Genomic DNA, 17,686 nt, shown 5'->3' on the forward strand with positions numbered 1-17,686 from the left:
ATATGCATCCATGCACGAAGCTATGCAGACATTTAAGTTTTTTGCAGGTAGTTATGAAGGATACATTTATGACTCACAACGCTAGAGGACTGAGCACGTATACTCTTTTGCTGAGCACAAAACTGCAAGATGCACAAGAATACATATGAACAACTTGCTGATGCTTAACGCAACTACCATGGGCAGCCATGCAAATTAAGATGGAAGCCACAGGTACATTGGAATGAATGGGAGAAGCTTTGAGAGTTGGAGATGCTTAGAAAGTCGAAAAGCTGATCTAATTGAGTCTTCCAGTGCAATCACTGTGCACAGATAGCCAAGGACACAGAGATAAGGAAAGATTCCAGATAAGCATAGGGACGGTGCACCTGCCAGAAACCCAAGCTAAAATCCTCATAATTACAGGCAGAGGGGCTCCATTTCGTGGTCACTACACATTTGACTTGCACCTGCCAGACAGTGCCTATTCATTTGGGTTAGACAGGGATGCCAGCTCCCATAGAGCTGAAGGCAGTTAGATACAAATGTAACACAGGTTCAAAGGCAAAAGTTCTGTCTAATGGCCTAGGCAATCGGAGAAGGGAACTGAGTTGTTGGTGTCTGTCCAAGGCTCCAAGGCTGAGAAGGTCCTTTTTTTTTCCAACATTGTTTTTATTGTTTTGGCATAACAAATGATACATAGAGCAGTTTTGCATGAGGCTACGTTTGTTATAATGTTATAAGAGAAAAGAAAAGAAGACAACAAAAGAAAAGAACAAGAAACATAACTGAGATGTCATCAATCCTGTGAGTTCATTGGCAAGAAAGTCCAGAACAACAACCGGGGAAGGGAGGGGGAGAGGCAGAGCCCCTCAGGAGTAACGGGGGGGGACTGCTTTATACTTCAATGGTGGAGAATCAAAATTACAAAGGAATCTAAGTAGCTGGGTGTGGGATGGGTTCAATCAGTGGCGGCTCTACTGGGTTAGTGATTCTAGGCTATATAGTCTGTGTTGACTTGGAAGAGTTCGGGGGACTGCTCCACATCACAGCCCAAGATTCGGTTCCCCACTTTTCAGTCCTGGGATTCCATCCAATGAAGCGTCAGGGGCTGTCTCGCCAGGCCGGGGAACTGCTGCACAAAGTCTAGGAAGGGGGCCCAGGTGCGTTCAAATTTAGGCTTATTGCCGAGTCTAACAGCCGTGACTTTCTCGGCTGCCACAATGTCCCAGCATTTGGACAACCACATTTGCGTGGACGGGCCCTCTGGGTTTTTCCAGAGTCTGGCGATAGACATTTTTGCGGCCGCGAGGAGGTGGGAGCAGAGATCCGCTAGGGCGCCTGTCAGGGGGAATTGGCCGTCTCCGGTCCCCCCCAGCAGCACGATTCCTGGGTCCCAGGCTATGGGGAGTCCGGTGATTCCTTTGATCTGATCCAGGACCTGTTCCCAGAACTGGGAGCCTTTCGGACAAGTCCAAAGGAGATGGAACAGGGTCCCGCGGTCCGGACATCCTCTCCAGCACTGGGCGGGGATGGCTGTGTTGCATTTGTTAGAATTTCGGGAGTGCGGTACCATCTGTAGCAAACTTTAAACACGCTTTCTTTATTGATCACGCACTTCAAGCTCTTTTGTGTGCGGGACCAGATGTGCTGCCATTCTTCGGGTTCGATCAGTCTGCCAATATCTTCTTCCCATTTAAGCATATAGGGCTCTTTTGTCGAGGGGTCAGACCTGTCCAGAATTTTGTAGAGGGTAGAGATTTTCCCTTTCGGGAGGCTTTCTGACAGAGTCTGCTCTAATGCCGAAAGTTCTCTGCTGCCATGCTTCCTGACTAGCTCGTTCGACATCCGGTGCCTAAATTGTGTATATCTGAACCTTTCGGTTTCCGGGATTTTGAACTTTGCTTTACACTCCTCGAAGTTTAATGGGCGGCCATTCTCGTAGAAGTTTGCTAAGGTCTCCAGACCCACGGCTCTCCACTCCCCGAATTGGTTTGGAGTGATTCCTGGGGAGAAGTCAGGATTGTCCCAGATCGGGTAAGGGAGCCCATTGTGCTCCTGCATTTCCACCGGCGGGCTGCCTTCTTCCAGCAGGTTACTGTGTTTCTGGTTGATGGTAGTGGGCCCTCGTTTGGGGACCCCTTAGGATCCTTGCTGTGGGGCAGCCATTCAATCAGGGTTTTACTCCAATCTTCTTCGAGTTGCAGCCACTGGGGGCGGTTGGATTGGAGCTTCCAGGAGAAGGCTGGGGCCAGCTGGGCCGCCAAGCAGTACCTCGCCACATCCGGGACCCCCAGCCCTCCCAGGGCAGCACTCCGGAGCATGATGCGTTTTGGGATTCTGGATTTCTTTCCCTCCCAGACGAAGCTCACCACCTCCCCTTGCAGCTTCCGCAGGGCCTTTTCCCGAATCGCCACTGGCAGGGCCTGAGTGAAGTATAATAGTCGTGGGGTTAAGTTCATTTTTATCGCCGTGATCCGCTAGAACCACGAGATCTCCTGGGCTCTCCAGCGTCCGATGTCTTTTTTCAGTTCTCTGAAGAGAGCCGGAAAATTCGCCTTATATAGCTTCTTGGAATTGTTGGGGAGATGAAACCCCAAGTAGTTGATGTTGCTTTTGGCCCAGGGAATCTGGAGCTCTGCTTCCAGAAGCGTTTTGGTTTTCTTTGGGATGTTGATGCCCATGGCAACAGATTTGTGGATGTTCACTGTGAACCCCGAGGCTGCCCGGAATTCCTCAAGGGACTCCCAGAGTGCTCTTACGGATTCCGTAGTTCTGGTGAGCGTGAGCAGCACAACGTCCGCAGAGCAGTGCTATTTTATATGACTCCTCTGTGACCTTAAGACCATGTATTGCTGGGTTCAGGCGGATCCTGTCCGCGAAAGGCTCCATTGAGAGGGCAAAGATGAGGGAGGAAAGAGGACATCCTTGCCTTGTGCCTCTGGTTATTTTGATTTTGGTGGATTTGACTCCGTTTAGCCGCAGCCTCGTGGGGGGATTTTGGTAGATGGCAAGAACCCACTTTGCAAAGTTGGGGCCAAAGCCGAAATGACCTAGGACCTCCTTCAGGTACCCCCAGTCCACCATGTCGAAAGCCTTGTGCGCATCCAGGGAGAGGACAGTCAACTTGGAGCCCATCCTATTTGCAGAGGCTATGATGTTGACGGTTCTGCGGATGTTATCTAGGGTTCCCCGCCCTGGGATGAAGCCTGCTTGATCCGGGTGGATGAGTTCTGGGAGGAGCGGGGCCAGTCTGTTCGCCAGGATCTTGGCAAAAATCTTTGCATCGTTATTTAGAAGAGTTACAGGTCTATACGATGCGCACTAATTGCGGTCTTTCCCAGGCTTCAGGATTACCAGCGTTATAGATTCGTTCATGGATGTAGTCGTGGAGCTAGTGGAGAGAAACGAGTTGTATAGATTTGCCAGGTGGGGGGCCAGCAAGTGAGCGAACTTCTTATAGAATTTAGTAGTCAGCCCATCAGGTCCAGGTGTGGTGTTCTTCAGCTGGCGAATTGTTTCGCTGACCTCTTCAGCTGAGATTGGACTCTCCAGATCAGACACCAGGGGGGAAGGGCGAGGCCTCGGGATTAGGGCCAGGAACTGAGCAATGGAGTGGTTCGAAGTCGGAGGTCCCGCCATAATTTCCTGGTGGTGTTGGACCATTACCTCAAGCTTTTCGGCGTCTAGGTGGTGTAGAGAGCCGTTTTTATCTAGCAAGGCTTGGATAAAGTTCCTGGTATGGAGCTTTTTCAGCTTGTGAGCTAGTAGCCGGTTCGCTTTGTTGCTATTGAGGTAGTAAAATTGTTTCGTATAGGTCAAGGTTCTGGCGACCCAGTCAGCCAGGTGCATCTCCAGTTCTCTTTTTGCTTTTTTCTAGTTCACGATTCGTTGTTTTCGTGTAGCGATGTTTGAGCTTTGTTTCCAGTTCGACTAGCCGTTCCTCCAACTTTCGCTGTTTCAACATGTTTTGCCGTCTGAGCCTGCCCGAGGCATCCATTGCCACCCCTCGGAGCACTGGTTTCATGGCGTCCCACACTGTTGCCGTTGAAGAGCCTGGGGTTGTGTTCTCAGCGAAGTAGTTTTGGATCGCTTCAGCAAGGTCAGAGCTAGCCGCTATGTCGGACAGGAGGTGGTCCTGTAATTTCCATTGCCGTTGGGTGGGTTCTGGGGCTCCGTGAAGGAGCAAGGTCATCGAGACCGGTGCGTGATCCGAGATAGCAATGTGCCCGATTTGGGTTTCTTCCACACAGGGGGCGATGGGGCTAGCGACTAGTAAGAGGTCAATCCGCGAACAGCCGTTGTGGACATGTGAAAAGAAGGTATAGTCTCTATCTCCCTGGTTGCGCAGCCTCCAGATGTCAATCGTTTCGGTTTCCCGGAGGAATTCGGCCATGGCTAGGGATCTGCTGAAGTCTTCCTTAGAGGCTGGGAGTGTTTTATCCATGCTGGGGTCTGGGGGGAGGTTAAAGTCTCCTCCGATTAGTAAGTTCCCAAGGGAGAAGGCAGTGATAGTAGGAAGGAGGTTATGGAGAAATTGGCCCTGGTCTTTGTTTGAAGCGTAGAGTGCCACCAAGGTAATTGGCTGTTCGACTAAGAGGCCTTTTAGGAGCAGGAATCTCCCTTCAGGGTCTCTTTTGACGGTGATCCGGGTTAGTGGCAAGTCTTGGCTCAACAGGATTGCGACTCCTCTTTTTTTCTGTTTGGCTGAGGCGAAGTAGCATTTCGGATATCGTCGGAAGCGAATCCGAATTTCATCTTCTCCAATAAGGTGGGTTTCCTGGAGGAAGACAACGTCGGCCGCAAGTTGGTCCAGCCTGTGTTCCACTGCCTTCCGTTTTCTTGGCGCATTGAGACCCTGAACATTCCAAGTCGTGATGAGAAGTGACTTATTTAAGGAACCCATCCCTTGAGTCCCGTGTAGTTCAGCTCATAGTCTTCCCCAGCGGTTGAATGATTTGATATTTTCGGTGTCTTTATACAGCAGACCCCCCACCCCGAGGACCCCACCCCCCACGATCCCAAAACAGTAACAAGACTTCCGGGCCAGCCTTCGACCAACGAGGCACGAGGCCGGATCGGTGCAACAGCTTCAATGGAGGCTTGGCAAGCCTCGACCTTTAACCGGCAAAATCCAGGTTGAAAATGTTCGGCCGTCCTCCGAAGGAGGGGATGCTTGCGAGTGGTTACCTATAGTGTAGGAGGTAAGAGCGCAGCCTGGTGGAATGAACTCGCGGGGCCCGAGCCAATGGTTAGTTTGTTCGGAGGAGCCATTTGATTGCATTCGAGATTATTACCCCTTAGGTCATTAATCAGACCCAGTAGGGAGTGCCGGGCCTCCACCTTATACCGCGGCCATGACCGGAGGGAGTTCTTCCTTATAGGTTATTGGCCCTTTTTGTTTTTCTTGGCGGACCGCCGGGTCTGCGGCGGCCCGATGCTCTGGCCCATGACCCAGGGGGGTCTCTGTGGGGACTCCCTGAGGACTCCTCAACCCTCCCGGCAGTCTCCCCACGGCCTCCGGGTTCATGAAGCATTCGGCCTCCTTGGGGGAGGGGATTAGTCTCGGTTTCCCCTCCCAGGTGAAGATTAGGGCTGTGGGGAACCCCCAGCGGTATGGTGTTTTCCTATCCCGTAGCCATTCGGTAAGTGGTTTGAGGGCTTTTCCATTGGCCAGTGTGGCAGCTGCCAGGTCCTGGTACAAGGATATCTCGGCGTCTCTGAAGCTGATGCGGGCTGAGCCCCTGGCTTCCCTCATCATTTCTTCCTTGACCTTATAAAAATGAACTCTTGCAAGGACGTCTGGCGGGGAGGTTGTGTTTTGCCTGGCCCTGATCCTGTGGACCCTGTCCAGTTCCAGATGGGAACCATCTGGGAGCGTGAGTATGAAGCGGAATAAGTCATTGACATAGTGGTCGAGACCTTCCTCGGGGATGGAGCGCGGGATACCTCTCAGACGGATGTTGTGGTGTCTGGACCTATTTTCGGCTTCTTCTTGCTTGTTCTCCAAGACTTCGCACCTGGCCTCCAATGCAGCTAGTCTGTCTGCCCCCTCTCCAATCTTGAAGTTTTGTTCAAATAGGGTCGTTTCCATTTCTTCTGTTCTACTTTCGACTTCCCCTACTCTCTTGTCTAGGGACGAAATTTTGCCTTTCAGTTCTTCCGTCCCTTTTTGTTATTCCTAGGTTATGGCCGATAGGAGTTCCTGGAGGTCTGCTTTGGTGACAGTTTGGGCTGGCATTTCTGTAGTGGAGTCGGAGGGGGCTCCCACCGAGTCGGGGCGCTCTCCTTTCTTTACCTAGCAGGGTCGCTATGTCAGCGTGTTTAGGAGTCTTCGGGTTCCTTGACATTATGCCTTGTCTGTGTCGCCTGGGCCCCCACCTCCCAGGGCTGAATAGATTGTACCCCAAGGGGGACCGTGGGCATGGGCCGGCTCGGCCTGCGGATCTGCTATTTGGAGCCTAGGGGGGCGAACAGAGGCACCAGGACACAGGACCGCGGAGTGCTGAGGTTTGTGGCACCTGATGAAGGAGGAGGGTCGCCCCCTCCAAGGAGAGTCCAGACAGGGGGCCCACTTCTGTAGCAGGCCGCTGCGGCAGGGGCACTCTTGGCAGTCGGGGGCGAGACCAGGGGGCCCTCGATCAGCTCCGGGGAATGTTGCGGCTGGAGCCACCCTACCTTGCCCCAACCTGGGCCCCGCCCGTCTGGAGTCTGCAGTTGACTTCCCCAAGGTTCCAGGCTCCGCCGACCGCGGATCGAGTGAGGGATAGCAGTTCCCCCGCCTCCCTGGCCCGCTAACAGGGGCATGCCGGAAGGGAGAGAGGAGGGCGGGGAGGCCCGCACTGTTGCTCTTTGTGGAGGAACCCCCTCCGTAGTCGATGGAGAGCCGACTCCGCTTTTCGGCCCCTCCGTGCCGCCGCCACTCCCACAGTCGGAAGCGGCTCCCAAGCTTCACCCGATTCCAGTCCGGAGGCCGAGGGAGTCGGCGGGGGCCGCTAGAGGAGGCAGGCTGCTGGGCTGCTGGGCGCCGCGCTGGCTCCCCCCGTGGAGGGAGATCCCTCCCGGGCTGATATCTGGGTCCACTCCCAGGCTCCGGGAGCCACACTGCCTGCGTGGGACCTTTCGGAGGGCGGGCTGCCACCACGCCAGTCGTTGTCGGAGGGAGGTCGAAGAGGCCCCAACGCTCTGCGCTCTGGAGGAGTTACACCCGGCAGGCTCCAGGGCACGCTCCCCCGGCACCTTCTCCGCACTAGATCGCCTGCCGGAGGAGGGACGAGCCGCGTATCATCGAGGGCCGCCATCTTGGGGTCGCTTCGCCACCGCAGTTCCCCGCTGGGCCGCTCTGACAAAGGTCAGTCCACTGCCGGTTCAGAGCATAGAATTTCCGAGCTCCAGCTGGAGCAGCCCCCAATCTTCGTCGGACGCCGATTCTCCTTGATGAAGGATGGATTTTACCGCGGCATGTCTGGTTTGCACGCGGTCACGGCTGGGAGCAGTCACCGGACCAAACCGCTCACCATGGCGCCAAGCCACGCCCCCCGAGAAGGTTCTTTTTGTCCAATCCCTGTTCATGATTCACGCTAAGCCTACACTATATTGCACTATACTATATTGACTGGCCAGACATCTTTCACTAACCTCTAACTCAACATTTGATACTTTTGGAGGTGGTCTCAGGAGTGGCCACCAGATATGGTTTGGTTTATCCAATAAGCATACTAATCCATTATAGAACCTATATATTTCATCTCACTAACCAATCCTGTCCCCTGTTATGTTTTTGGGATGTAACTGCATTGTGTGATGTCACGCACTAACAAAACCACCTGATAATCACCTAGACACTGAGAGCGTGTGAAGAATGTTACGTTGTTCGTGCTGCAATCCCTGTCATTAGAATGAGCAATAAAGACAGTTGAGCTTTATCTTATGGCTGGATCTTCCGTTCTTGCTGAAGGGTTTTTCGAGGGCCCCAATCCTCTTGCATGTAAATTGGGAGGTGATTAATTCTGCCATTACAAAGCCACAACTGCCCTAAGCACATTTTTCCTGAGAAAAGAGAGAACGAATAAGATATTCATGAAACAGGTGCTCTAGGAGACTACTTTCGGGAACCTGGAGTGATGAAAGTGTCCCATACATCTTCCAATGTAAGCAGGAGTTCCCTAAGAAAGTGTGGGACTTTCATAAAGCTGGTAAGACTGGACAATATTATTTCGTAACCTATGCTTTCGCTTCCCATAGGTGTTCTGTCAAGATCAGTGTAGCCTTCTTTCCCTGTTTTGTTTTTCACTAACTTCCCTCTGAGTTCTCTCGTGTTAAGACGGTTGTAGAAAAGCCCCCTAATGTGCCCCCATTGAGAAGGTGTAGAATGAATGTCTTAGCGCATGACACTCAGTAGCTTGCTATGTTTCTAATCCCTTGGAACCTGTTCACACTGTAAATAGCCGGTCAAGCAGTTCCTTCCATGGCTGACCCTGGCAAACCTATGGGGGAAAGCACTGTGCATGAAAGCTTGCACAATTGTCCAGTTTATATGCTCACAAACGTACTCAGCCCTTTGGCAAAGAGATTACTGAATTGAAAAACCTCGACTTCGGGACATATGTTGGATGAAGCAAACTTGATAACTTGGAATCGGTTTTCATTACATTCCTCTCTGGCTTTCCGCAATACCAAGAATGCAAACTGCTCTCTACGACCAGACAGCAAATACCACAGAATCCTTGGGGAATCACGAATCTAGAGCTCCATCTCAGAGGCCCATACTTTTTTCTAAATGACCAGATCAATCAAAATGTTTGTCACGCCATGGTTTCAATGAATATGCATAATCAATACTTTTCATTCGGTCTATGTGCCCTTTAGAGATAAGTAACAACAAGTGGATCTGTTTCAGGAATAAATTCAACTGTGGAAGCCAAGGAAGGCCTGGGATTTTTACCTTTAGTTTAGGCCTCACTCACCTCTTTTCTGCTACCTGGGGCTCATATCATCCACGACCCTTGGAGACGAGGGACATTTCAGGGATGATATATGTCCTTGGGATCCAACAACACACTTTCTGTTTCTCTGGGTCAGTCGTATCATGTGAGGTGGCCAATCTTCTGTGGTTTTGGTCAGGCCATTCTCCATGTGAACCTACATCGTCTTCTGCATCCTCTGAGTTATTTGCCTCTTAGAGGGTGATCTCATGTACTGTAACTGGGAGGTGTGATGAAGTTCCCTGCTGGGATTGGCGGCTGTCTAGTGGAGTGACTCTATAGGCCACTGGGTCTCCAATGCAGTAACGGCCTCCTCAAAGTAGCAAACTGTCAAATGACTCACCTGGAATTATCCACTAAACCTGATTGAAACACATTCTATTTGGCCTGGCAACTATGGGAAAGAGGGGAAGGACTACTGTTACTCTCAGAATTCCAGACTCAGTTAAGGCAAGACCGAGGCTGGATCCGACAAATTTACCAAGCACGCGCTTCATTATGATAGCTAAAATGATATCCATTCCACCACCTGACCAATCTGGCAAGCTAAACATGCTTGAGGTGCCCATTTGACCGAATTAGCAGGCTGCTATTAGTCTCTCTTTCAGTAGTTACGAGAACTCTGCATGTTTTTTACATGACTGAAAGCAGGCAGTGGATTTAACAAATATATCATTTTTCCTTAAGTGACAACGTTTTGAGCAAATAACAGTGCAAAAGGAGCAGCAGTTGTCAGAGCAATCCTGCTTCCAGATGCTTGCAATTTTAATCGAATGTAGACAAAACCTCAAACTGTTTGTGTGGAGGAAGTGGAAACATGAAAAGGGGACACAACCTATTAGCATTGTGGAAATATAGTGCATCAAGGTTCATCAGCTCTTTAAAGCATTATTCGCTAACAATTAGAAAATAAATACAAGTATACAATTATGTACAGTTGGGGACAGGGAAGATGACATATGAGCAAGCTTAGATGGAGGAATAATGAGGAGGGTCAGTACAGGTGCCCCTTCAAGGCTGTGGAGAAGCTGTTTGAAGGCATGTATTAATTGTTGTGATGTCCTTAATGCCAGGAGGGAGAAGAAGGGTGAATTAGTGGACACAAGAGACAGCTCATGATGGGTGGTGGACCAAAGTGGATAAATAGGGCATTAGAGTGAATGCTACACGGTTGTGAGTATCTGGACGAAGAGGTAACATTGGTGTGAGATGGCAAATTCATGGCTAGGTTTAAGGAATAATAGGAGTAAAATGAAGAGGGGCTGATGGTGCATAGAAAGCCAGCCCTCAAGGAGGCAGTTGAAAGAGGTGGACGAGGAGCGGGGGAGGATAAAGAGAGAGCTTGCGTTGCAAAGTTCAGGATTATGTTGGGGCGGGGAGCAGTGGAAAGACGCTCCAAGGGGTAGAAACATGTGTGTGGAACTTTTGCCCCAAAAGATTCAGAGTGTCCACTTTTTAAATGCCGACTTTAGATGTCTGGTCTGTTGACAGGGTTGGGGTCTGGCCATGAAAGTCATTATGACGAAGGCAGAGAACTTTGTGTTCAAATTGGAGCCACTGCAATGCCATCTGGGTTAGTGTAATTGCTCCTTTTTAATCCAAAATCGAGGCGGGCTGCATACGTTTTCCTCTTTCGAGCTTGGATTTACATTTAGGTGGCAGGTGATGTGTGATAAAAGGCCCCTGGGCAACTGTAGAAGATATTCCACTCTTGAATGTAAATCAAGAGTACGTATTGTTTACTCACTCTGTAACTGCGATGTCCAGGATTTATTTTTAAATACGGTTTACGTTTTTTTAATTAACACTTTAGAAGTTTACAACTCATACAGAATGTTATTTGGTGATCCAGATAACACTCCCCATGAAGAAACCCAGACTCTCCCCTCACCCCTTCTCGACCTCTCCCATTAAAGAGATCATCTGCAAGTTAGTGAGTGGCCTTAATCCATGGCTGGTTCCAAAAACCTGCCCCAAATATCCTCATACAGTTTGCATTTCTTTTGCTGTTATAATATCACTCTCTCAATATGGGACACATTAATCATCCCTTGAATCCATCCCGCCCTAGAAGGGTGTTTGTCAGATTTCCAGTCTCCTAGAATCAACTTTGTAGCTAGCAAAACTGCCATACATAACCAGAATTGTTGTGGGCATGCCAGGTCATTTAATATGACATCCTCTCCCATTATTAAGGGTTCAAAATCATACTCCACATCGATTCTCAGTACCTTATTCAACACCTTTACAACATTGTCCCAAAATGGACCTATATGACAACATTCCCATAACATATGTTCCAATGTGCCTTCTCTATACCTGCACCCCAACATGCATCAGAATGACTTAATCCTCTCTTGTACATTCTCAAAGGGGTCCAATACACTTAATTTAGTATCTTAATCTGTCTACCCCTTTCACCCAACTCAAAGAGAACTAACGCAGGTACAGAATTAAAGTGTTTTGTCCAAATATCAAACATAGCAGTGTTGCACATCTTAGTCCTAGTCATAAGGCTGTATACCACGTAAAGCATGTGTCTTATATACCTAACTTTAGTAGTGTGTCCTCTAAATCACCATCCGTTAATGGATTGGGCTTGAGATTCCTGTCTGATTTAAGTTTCTTAAATGGGACCCAGCCCGCATCTCCCAAATCCCCTATCCACTTCACACCTTCCAAGTACCAGTTAGACCGGAACAGCATTTTCCTCTTGATCTTCACTGCTGCGATGAGCCCTAGCGATGCATTCCTCATACGAAATTAATCTTGGCCTAGTAGGAGATTTTCACCCAACATCATCTTCAAATTACAACAGCAAAAATAGCTCCTTCTTTTGTCCATTTTCTGTTGCCAACATAGCCCTGGATTTCAATGAGCTGCACATTTTTGCTTCCGCTCTTGTGCATTCATTGAGAATGTTTTGAATAGGACATGCTGTAAAGGACACATGATGCATTGCAATATCTGGCACATTTATCATTCCTTTTTTTCATCCTTAAGGGTGTATGTTCCCAAATTAATTCCTGTATCGATGTATCTATGTGCTCAAATGATGCCTTAACCGGAGGGAGGGGGGTCACACTCCGTATGTAGCTAATGTTTAGTGTTGCCATCATTGTCAGAGCGTTAACCTTGACCCATCTCTGGTCATAATGTAGACCCTCTCTTTATCCTCGTATTTCCATACTCATGTTTTGCTTTACCATTAGGTTTAAATTGCTGGTTAACCAAACTCCCATATATTTCTTCTTCTTCGGACACCATCACAATCCATCTTCCACAAGATTTTTACAGGTTATGAACGAGGCACAGCTTCCGACTTAAGTCAATTTCTTTTATAGCCAGAAAAAGTTCCACATTTTTCAATCTGTTCCACTAAAGGTGGAATAGAAAAAGCAAGATCCTGCAGAACAAGCAGAAGATTATAGGCATGTAACCACAGTTTTTAATCCATTACGCCAAACTTTACTCCAGAAATAATTCTTTTATCATTCCTAATTGAGATTGCCTGGGATTTCAATGCCACCACAAACATTAGCAGCAAGAGAGGACAACCCTGTCTAGTGCCTCATTTGAACAAAAATATTTCAGAGCAGACTCTTTTCTTCAAGAGTAATGCCACTGAATGTTCATATAGCAGTAGGATCAAATTTGTAAACCTATTTTCAAAATCAATCCTTTCCAGCAATTGAAAAAGGGATGCCAATCAATGCGATCAAACACCTTCTCGACATCCAATGACAAAGCTGCTATCTTCGTGTCAAATTTCCGGCCTTCTGTCAGTGTCAATATGCCCTCATGTTCACAGCTAAGTGTCTCCCTTTCACAAGCCTTTGCCTGGTTTGGGTTCACTAGACTTGGTAAGACCTTCTCTAGATGTCTTGCCGTTGTTGCCATCGTTGTTGCCAGAATTCTGCAGTCTGAATTAATATGACTAATAGGTCTATAACTTCCCAGTTGAGATAAAATCGTGTCTTTTTTCTAGCAGCTTCTGGAAGATTTATACATGTTTGTCAATAGATTAACAGGCCGATTCATGGAATAATTAGCGCGGCGCAAGTGGGCAAAAACGTGCAAATCGCAGTGGAATAGCGAAAATCGCAGTGCAAGTGCGAAAATCGCACGAAAAGCAGCGCACGTCGATTCATGGAAGGCCGTGCGCGAGAAAACCAGCGGATGTGCCATAAAAATGTGCGCGGCGCACGTTGGCGCACGTTGGCGCACAGGCCATCTAACAGCGTGCGCCAGGTCACAGCGAAAATCGCACAGGCCACAGCGAAATTCGCACATAGCGCGGCGCACGCAACAAAAGTAGGCGGAACACGGGCGTAACACTCGGAATGGGGAACAACTTGCCAAAACGTGGGCGTCACGGGGGAAGTACAGGGCACAAGTGCGCGGAACGCCCACACGCTCGCCTACAACACGTATTCATGGAATAGAATAGGGGAAAAAAGCGCACGCTCAAACCAGCGCACAGGCACAAACACGACCGCCACAAGAAAGGAGGCGGTAGCGTCTCTGCGGCTGTAAGAAATGTGCGCCAAAAGGTGCGCCAACAAATAGCACCTATATACTGCCATGATGAATGTCCCATACTGTGGCCCTCCAGGAAAAATGACGTGCAAAGGGGTACCCACAAACACGGACACCCGCTGACAAAAAATACATGTGCATGTATACCGGGGTGCGCGGGAAGTGTCACACGCGATTTGCAGGGTACGTGCATCACAGGGGTTCGCGTGAAGTTATTCACGCGATCGGGCCTGGGGGAGCGGGCTACGTGTATTTCAGGGGTTCGCGTGAAGTTCCTCACGCGATCGGGCCTGGGGGAGCGGGCTACGTGTATTACAGGGGTTCGCGTGAAGTTCCTCACGCGAATAGCCTGGGCGCGTGTATTTCAGGGGTGCGCGGGAAGTTCCACACCACAGGGGACTACCCTGCATCCCTGGTCATGTCCCGCAGGCAGCCCACCCAACATGGGCATGCCCCCCAGCAAAGGCACATGTCTCCTTGAACTAATGAACACCAACACATGTCCCCTTGCACCCCCACCCCCCAGCACTGTGGGGCACCTGCCAGCAGGCCCCCACCCATGTCCAACTCATGTCCCCCACCACCCCCACCCCCCAGCACTGTGGGGCACCTGCCAGTAGGCCCCCACCCATGTCCAACTCATGTCTCCCACCACCCCCACCCCCCAGCCACCAGGGTCACCCTCCACCAGGCCCCCACCCATGTCCCCTATCACCCCCACCCCCCAGCCACCAGGGGCACCCTCCACCAGGCCCCCACTCATGTCACCCACCACCCCCACCCCCCAGCCACCAGGGTCACCCTCCACCAGGCCCCCACTCATGTCTCCCACCACCCCCACACCCCAGCAGTGCAGGGGCACCCTCCACCAGGCCCCACTCATGTCTACCACCACCCCCACACCCCCAGCCACCAGGGGCACCCTCCACCAGGCCCCCACTCATGTCTCCCACCACCCCCACACCCCAGCAGTGCAGGGGCACCCTCCACCAGGCGCCCACTCATGTCTCCCACCACCCCCACACCCCAGCAGTGCAGGGGCACCCTCCACCAGGCCCCCACTCATGTCTACCACCACCCCCACACCCCAGCAGTGCAGGGGCACCCTCCACCAGGCCCCCACCCATGTCTCCCACCACCCCCACATCCCAGCCACCAGGGGCACCCTCCACCAGGCCCCCACTCATGTCTCCCACCACCCCCACACCCCAGCAGTGCAGGGGCAGCCTCCACCAGGCCCCCACTCATGTCACCCACCACCCCCACCCCCCAGCGACCAGGGGCACCCTCCACCAGGCCCCCACTCATGTCTCCCACCACCCCCTCACCCCAGCAGTGCAGGGGCAGCCTCCACCAGGCCCCCACTCATGTCACCCACCACCCCCACCCCCCAGCCACCAGGGGCACCCTCCACCAGGGCCCCACTCATGTCTCCCACCACCCCCACACCCCAGCAGTGCAGGGGCACCCTCCACCAGGCCCCCACTCATGTCTCCCACCACCCCCACACCCCAGCAGTGCAGGGGCACCCTCCACCAGGCCCCCACTCATGTCACCCACCACCCCCACCCCCCAGCCACCAGGGTCACCCTCCACCAGGCCCCCACTCATGTCTCCCACCACCCCCACACCCCAGCAGTGCAGGGGCACCCTCCACCAGGCCCCACTCATGTCTACCACCACCCCCACACCCCCAGCCACCAGGGGCACCCTCCACCAGGCCCCCACTCATGTCTCCCACCACCCCCACACCCCAGCAGTGCAGGGGCACCCTCCACCAGGCCCCCACTCATGTCTCCCACCACCCCCACACCCCAGCAGTGCAGGGGCACCCTCCACCAGGCCCCCACTCATGTCTCCCACCACCCCCACACCCCAGCAGTGCAGGGGCAGCCTCCACCAGGCCCCCACTCATGTCACCCACCACCCCCACCCCCCAGCCACCAGGGTCACCCTCCACCAGGCCCCCACTCATGTCTCCCACCACCCCCACACCCCAGCAGTGCAGGGGCACCCTCCACCAGGCCCCACTCATGTCCCCCTGCCCCCAGGTCCTGACGATACTCAATCATGGCAGTAATGGGCAGCATACCCAGCACAAACACCCAGGCAAGGATTGCATCCACCCACATAGTGAATGCAATTACATGATACAACCCCAATGGCAAGTCTGTAAATGAACACATGTCCGTCACACACACATACACAATGGGTGCAAGTCAATGTCAAAACCCATATCATGACATGTATGAAACCAATGAGAAAATACCACAAGTGAAAGTTAAAAAGAACATGTATTAAAGACGAAAAATAAGTAAAAAAATCAAACATACAACAATGGCGATAACAAAATAAATGGTCCATGTCCAAGAACAAATGTAAAAATAAAATAAACAAAGTAATCCAAAAACAAATGTTGTCCAAAGCAAAATCATGTGGAAGTAAAATAATGAAAAACCATTTCCTCATGGTGAACACAATAATTAATAAAAAAAAAATGTCTTCAAAAAGCAAACTATATAGACGAAAATTCCAGGGTCCATGAGCCCAACACCATGAATGAAACCTACTACTACCTAATGAAAATAATATATACAAAAAAGTGGCCATTGTCCGAGCGGTCCAAAAAAAAAAAAAATAATAAAGGAAACCTAACACTAAATAACTAAATAACTATATACAAAGGCAGCAGGCAAGTCCTGCGGCTCACTCGGTGATGTTGCTGGCCAGGGCATCATCGAACTCCATGTCGATGTCCTGGAGGCGGGACTCTGTCCTGGCCCCGAGGTCTCGCAGGGATAACCCCATGTCCAGCTCAAACTCCCTGCGAGCTTCCTCGAGGCACTCAGCCCGCCTCAACGCCCGACGCATGGAGAACTCCGCCCTGACCATGGTGAGCCGCTCCTCTTCCGCCCGCTGCCGCTCCGCACCTATCCGCTGGACCAACTGCTCCCACACGGAAGACACCACCATCCCAGGGTTGCCCTGCCCTCCGGCCGATGCCTGCCCCTCTGATCTTGAAGGCCCCGAGCCATGATGCCTCCCACGTCGAGCCTGCTGCTGCCTCCGACGCCACTGCCTCTGCCAGCACGACGGCATCCAGGCTGATGGAAACCACCAACGCCGTCGTGCACGTGCCCTGCCTGATGATGCTGTCACATCTTCCACCTGCTGGGGTCCAGTTGCTGTGTTGTCCACCCCTGCTGGACCTCCGACTCCCAACTGTGGCAGGGATGGGATCCCCACCGAGCTGGCTGCATTGGTCAGGGCAGGTCCACAGGGGGCCCTGGTGGCATCTGGGCTGGAAGACGGCAAGGAGAACGACTGGTGGATAGCCTGCACAGAGGAGGAGAGGGCCGCCACATTGGCCAACACATGCAGGAAACCCCCGAACATGGCCGATCCCAATTGGGCCACGTCGGCACGGTGCACTTTGTGATGACGTGCGTGCTCCTCCCGGGAAGCACGCACGGCATCACGAATCACAGCCGTGCGCATCGCGACCCCAATCAGGACCTTCTCCGCAAGGCCAGGGGTTCCCACGTCCGCAGGTGGAGGGGAGTCAGGTGACATGGACATCCCCTCTACCTGCGGACGGGCCTGGGACGGGGCATCCCTGCTGGTGCATGGTGGTGCACTCAAAGGGTCAAGGACAGCGACATGCACAGGCCCCTCCACGGTGACCTGTGCTGCCTCCTGCCCCTGGCCCTGGACTGCACCACTTGCACCAGCAGGGATGCCCCAACCAGGCCCCATGTGTGCCCCAGTGGCGGCCTCCTCCTCCTCTGTGCAAACCACCAACCTGGATGGCTCCTCACCGTCTCCCACCGTAGCAGGCCCCTGTGGGGGCTCACCCACCCCTTCCGCTGCACCCGTGGGGGCATCCCCGCCGCCTTGCTCCACAGCGCCGTCTCCGCCCTCTTCTTCACTAGCCGCTGCGTAGAGGGAGACAAAGAACACAAGCATCAGGGCACTGTACAATGGTCCCCTAGACAGGAAGCAATAGCAGATGAGCACCACTGTCAAAGTACACTTCCATCATGTCCCTCCACAACACATGGGTCAGTCCAGGCAAAACACACACAGTAACAGGCATGGTGCATGCCATGGACATTTCCATGCATGTCCAATGGACTCTTGAAACATTCAATGATATGTAACTCACATGCATCATGGCTCATGCC

Source organism: Ambystoma mexicanum, chromosome 1p (assembly GCF_040938575.1).
Source record: "Ambystoma mexicanum isolate Mex_15411 chromosome 1p, UKY_AmexF1_1, whole genome shotgun sequence".
Taxonomy (NCBI): domain Eukaryota; kingdom Metazoa; phylum Chordata; class Amphibia; order Caudata; family Ambystomatidae; genus Ambystoma; species Ambystoma mexicanum.